This window comes from Pelobates fuscus, chromosome 8 (assembly GCF_036172605.1).
Source record: "Pelobates fuscus isolate aPelFus1 chromosome 8, aPelFus1.pri, whole genome shotgun sequence".
Taxonomy (NCBI): Eukaryota; Metazoa; Chordata; class Amphibia; order Anura; family Pelobatidae; genus Pelobates; species Pelobates fuscus.
In genome coordinates, this window is record NC_086324.1 from 146,127,679 (window position 1) to 146,133,678 (window position 6,000).

The following is a 6,000-nucleotide window of genomic DNA, read 5'->3' on the forward strand; positions in this document are numbered from 1 at the left end:
TTTGTTACTATCTGCACGGCATCCCAGGCAGATAGTAACAGCCAATTGCGGCGTGTGAGCGATCCGCGATCGCTCACAATTGGCTGATGTCAAAGTGGGTGTTACAAACACTCACTTTGGCACTGATCTCTGCCTCTCTCTCCTCTGTAGCGTTTTGTGAGGAGAGAGAGACAGAGATCAGAGCGGATAGTTTGTTGCCAGTGTGAAAGAGTTGCTAGAAGTGTCAAAACCTGTTAAAAAATAAAAAATAAATACATTTTTAACTCCTTCCCTGCCAAGTCCTGTTACAGCAGTGCATTTGTACTGTCTGTAATTTATTTATTTATTTGCCCTTAAGGTTTTTTTTGTTTTTGTCAAAAAACTGTTTTAGTGTGTTTTAGACTTTTTTTTTATAAGCGTCAAATTTTAGTCAGTTTCCTTCCCCCAAATCTCCATTAGATTCTTTTTGCAGGAGTTAGTTTTAAAAAAAAAAAAAAAACTTACCAAAAAAAAAACTTTGTGTGTTAGCAATTTGTTAGTATATGTACAGCTTGGAGGAGGCATGTGCCTTCTTGGCGTCTGATTTTGACCCAGGTCAGTTCTCTGACACGTCTAGTGACACATCATCTGTCTGTGAGCCGGCTGCAAAAAGAAGCTGTGCTTCGTCTGCTATGTTGAATGTGGAGGACGACTGAGTACCTCCACAGTTAGTTGAGCCCAACATCCCCCCTTTTAGTGCCAAAACAGGCATTAATGTCAATGTACAGGACTTCTCCGCTATGCAATATATGGAGTTATTTTTAGGGGATACCATCTGGGAGGAGATTGCTTCCCAGACTAATGTATATGTTACGCAATTTTGTGATGCAAATCCAGGTAGCTATGTAGTCAGGGAGCATGCTTGGCATCCCACAGATGTCACCTGAACTCAAAAAATTCTGGACTCTTACCATGCTCATGGGGATAATAAAGAAGCCATTAATCCGCTCTTACTGGAGCACCAACCCAATCTGTTCTAGTCCTATACACTCCCAAACAATGCCTAGAGCAAGATATGAGTTGGTGCTGAGATACTTGCATTTCAATGACAATACCCTCTGTCACCCCAGAGATCATCCGCAATATGACAGGCTTCATAAAAATACACCCACTAATAGACCATCTGCAGCAAAGATTTTCTGAAGTTTATACTCCCCAGCAAAATGTGTCTGTTGATGAATCCCTTATGAAATATAAAAGGAGATTGGGGTTCAAACAGTACATTCCCTCAAAGCGCGCTAGGTATGGCGTAGAATTTTACAAATTGAGAGAGAACGAAAGTGGCTATACGTTTGCCTTTCGCTTATGTGAGGGGAAAGATGGTCAACTGGACCCTCCTGGCTGTCCTTGACTCTCTGGGGACAAGTGGGAAAATAGTTTGGGACCTACTGATCTACTTGTTCAATAAGGGTTACCACCTTTATGTGGACAATTTCTATAGCAGTGTCCGTTTGTTTAAATCGCTTTATGGTTTGCAGACACTGGCCTGCGGCACTGTGAGAAAAAATTCCAAAGATTTCCCCAGACCTCTCATAGAGGCAAATTTATAAAAAAAAAAGGTCAATGCAAAGCTCTGCTCAAAGCTGAAGTGCTTGCAATTAAATTTAAGGACAGGAAGGATGTTAACATGCTAACCACCATCCATGACGAAAGCATGTCAGACGGCACTGTCCGAGGCAGAGTACATTCCAAACCTGTTTGCGTCAGGGCTTATAACAGGCACACGGGGGGTGTAGATTTGGCTGATCAGCTCATGCAGCCATATCTTATTTAAAGAAAAACTAAAGCCTGGTATAAAAAGGTGGCTGATGCAAGTAGCAATCCACAATTCGTTTATACTTTAAAAAAAAAAATTAATACTGGAAGAACCACCTTTCTCCAATTTCAACATAAAGTGATTTCAACAATCATTTATGGAGATGGTTCCGTTGTAGTTCCAACAACGGTGCCAGAGGAATCAAGAATTGGTGCTACACATTATATTTTTAAATAAAACAAATCCCCAGAAACGTTGCCGGGTCTGTTACAAAAAAGGGGAAAGGACAGACACCCCCTTTCACTGTCCCGATTGCCTTTCAAAACCCGCATTATGTATTGGAACATGTTTTAAGCTCTACCACAGAGAACATACCTTTTTGTAAGACTTGCTCCTGAATTATAATTTTTTTTTGTTTCTTTTGAAATGTGTGTATAAAAAAACAGAATTAAAAAATTACCACCACACACTTTCTCTGAATTTTTTGGCAAAATGGTTGGGGAAAAGAAGTCAAAACCTTGGATGTGTACTTTATACAAATATATACTTTCAAATCATAAATTCAACTTGGGGGATGGAAAAATGCACCACACTCAACATGTGCCTAGCAAAGCAAGTAAACTATATTCAGCCAAAATGGTCAAGTCCAAAATTTGTTACTGTAAAGTGGTGGCAAACCAATGCATGGTGTACTCAGGGGACTTTGCAGAAAAAAAAACTGGAGTGTTTTCTGGCAGTAACATATAACCTGCTGGCTAAAATCAAAAAGCAGAATTCACAAATTATCACCATGCAGGTCCCCTGAAATGATATTAGCAAAATGGTTGGGGAAAGGATGTTAAAACACCCCATATAAAATACCCTGGAATGTCTACTTGATAAAAATATATACTTTCATGATGGTAACAATAACTGGGGGATGCAAAAATACACCAAACTGAAGATAGGCCAAGCATACCTATATATCAAGTTGAAAAACTGACATGCACAAGTCTCTATCGTGGCCTTTTAGCCCACAAACAACCCAGCAAACCTATGCATTGGTGGTATCACTGTACACAGGAGATGTTGCTGAACACATATTGGGGTGTTGTTTGGCAGTGACACATAACAGGATCTGTTAATTTATGCCTAAAGTACAATGTGTGTGAAAAAGACACAAAAATATTACTACCCAAAGGTTTGACAAAGGCTATTGGTTAATTCCATGCATGAAAAGTGTTAAAATACCACCATTTGAAATACCTTGGGTTGTCTACTTTTCAAAAATATATGGTTTGATGGGGGTAAAATACGTTGGCTGGCTTCAAAAATGTCCCAAATAGTACATAGGCGCAGGTTGACTACATGGTTGAACCTGCCAAATGTGGCCTTTTATCCCCCTAACAACCCGATAAGCCTATGCATGGGTGGTATCACTGTACTCGGGACATGTTGCTGAACACACGTTAGTGTGTTTTTTGGAAGCAACACATAACAGGATCTGTGAATTTGTACCTGAATTGCAATGTATGTGCAAAAAAAAAAAAAAAAAACTACCTATGCAAACTTTGCCAAAGATTGGTGGTAAAATGGCTGCATAGAAAGTGTCAAAATATCCTTAGATGATTAGATGAATACCCTGTGTTGTCTACTTTGAAAAAAAATATGTACATGTGGGGTGTTTTCCAGAGATTTATGATAGATAATAGTGTTACAATGTCACTATTGATAATTTAAAAAAATGCATATTTTGAAACCGCAATATCCTACTTGTACTTATAGCCCTATAACTTGCAAAAAAAAAAAAGCAAAAAAAGCACATAAACACTGGGTATTTTTAAACTCAGGACAACATTTGGAATCTATTTAGCAGTTTTTTTCATTAGCTTTTGTAGATGTGTAAAAGATTTTTCAAGTAAAAGTAAAAAAAACATGTATTTTTTTTAATTTTTCATCATATTTTTTATTAAAATTAAATTACATGAGATTATATAAATAATGGTATGTAAAGAAAGCCCTTTTTGTCCTGAAAGAAACAATATATAATTTGTATGGGAACAGTAAATGAGAGAGCAGAAAATTACAGCTAAACACAAACACCACAAAAGTGTAAAAAGAGGCCTGGTTAAATTGCCACAATACTTACACTATTGGTCATTTTAGAATGTCTAAATCCCTGATTTATTTCGGATGCCGAATTCGTGGCTTTCCTGTGTTCATTCGCGGCGACCGAATAGGTGTTTAGAGTCAGCGGAATTGAATATTATGGCTAATTAGTGCTTGGTCTGCATCCCTCTGGTGTACCTTGGGTGCCAGCATCATCAGGTGGCTTCCCTAAAATCATTATCAATAGCTGTTTTGTTCCTCTGTGTTTCATTATGGAATGTGTATACATCCTCATGGATATGTTTCAATGTGAGGTTTTTGGCAATTTTCATCAGCTACAAGCCAAATGGGGAATCCCTGAAAGAGATTTTTTTTTTGTCTCTTAAAATCAGATTTTCATGAGTTATTCAGAATTAATTATTAAAGGACCACTATAGGCACCCAGACCACTTCATCTTAATGAAGTGGTCTGGGTGCCAGGTCCAGCTAGGATTAACCCTTTTTTTTTTTTTTTTTTTTTTATAAACATAGCAGTTTCAGAGAAACTGCTATGTTTATATTTGGGTTAATCCAGCCTCTAGTGGCTGTCTCATTAGAGACAATTCTTAATTTAAATAATAGTGTAATTATATATTGTTCATTTAGTATTATCTTTCCTGATTGCCTATACAATATTTCCACCTATCTTAACGTGAGACATATACAGACAAAATTACGTTCTCCAACATCTATAGTGTACTATTATTTTTCTTACTTTAACGGACTTTTTCTTTTTGTCTATTCATTAACTTTTCATTTTCTATAATTTCAAATTGACACATTTTTTCACAGCAACACAAAAAAAACAAAAATCCTATCTTGCATATGCTTTCCCCCTTGGTGTATTTCATTTTTTTAAACTACGTTTAAACTTTGTCTATCATATGCATCCTTCTAATATAATGAAACCCCTTTGTTTTAGTTTATGGCCACCTTGTGCAGGGAAACTTTGAGAAATAAATAAAAATAAATAAATACAAATCTTGATCCTTTTCTTTCTTTTTGAAGTGTCCTTTTATAATAAGGTCTGTGGAGCTGTAATTATTTTACTGCATTTGAGAAACAAAAACAAAAACCCTTTATCTCTTTTTCCCCCCTCTCCATTCTATATATTGTGATTATTTTAAGTTATTTTCCTGAAGCCATTGCTTAAGAGTCTGTGGTTTATGAAAAATAAATTTGTTGTCTTCATATGTTAAGTTCAATCGTATCGAAGGCCCCATGCATATTTCATTTCATGTTTTCTCAGTATGGCCGTAAAGGGTGCAAATGCTTTCCTATTCAATCTTGTTTGAGACGATAAGAGAAAGGTGAATATTTTAGGCAGGCTTCCCCAAACTCCGGCCCTCCAGATGTTGCATAACTACAACTTCCATGATTCTATGAATGAAATACCGGTAGATAAGCTGAGAATCATGGGAGTTGTAGTTCAGCAACATCTGGAGGGCCGGAGTTTGGGGAAGCCTGTATTTAGGTCTTTCACAGCATTGGCACGTACCACTTGTATTTTAAAGCGGAATGAGTGCAGGCACATGATCACGTCTCTTGTTACATGTTCTGGCACAGAATTAGATTTTAGTACTCTGTGACTTCGTTCAATGTAATTGGTTTCTTTATTTTTGAATAATTCCAGGAATGGAAAAAAAATCTTCACAATAGACTTCAAACTGAGATGCTGTAATGTTTTCGGGAATGCCTCTTATTCTGAGGTTATTTCTTCGTGACCTATCCTCAAGGTCTCTAATTTTATTTAGAAGATTTTCCGTTTTTTTCGTCAAGTTTTTCGACCTTTCGGTGTTGGTCTGCGTTTGGAAGGAGATGTTGTCTGTCTTCTCTTCCATTGCTTTTAGCCTTTCGCCAATCTTGGGAAGGTCACATTTAATATCAGTAGTGGAGGTGGTAATTTCTGCTTTCATTTTTACAAGTTGTGCCTCAAAACAATTAGCTAGATGTTCTGCAGTGATGATAATCGGTTCTGGGGACCCTAGTTCTAGATCAGGTTCTTTATTTTTCAACAAGCTTGAGTCATCATGCATTCTGGGCTGGTTCCCCTTTTTAGATTGAGGAGAAAAAAAATTGGACGCTCTTCTTTCTTGTGG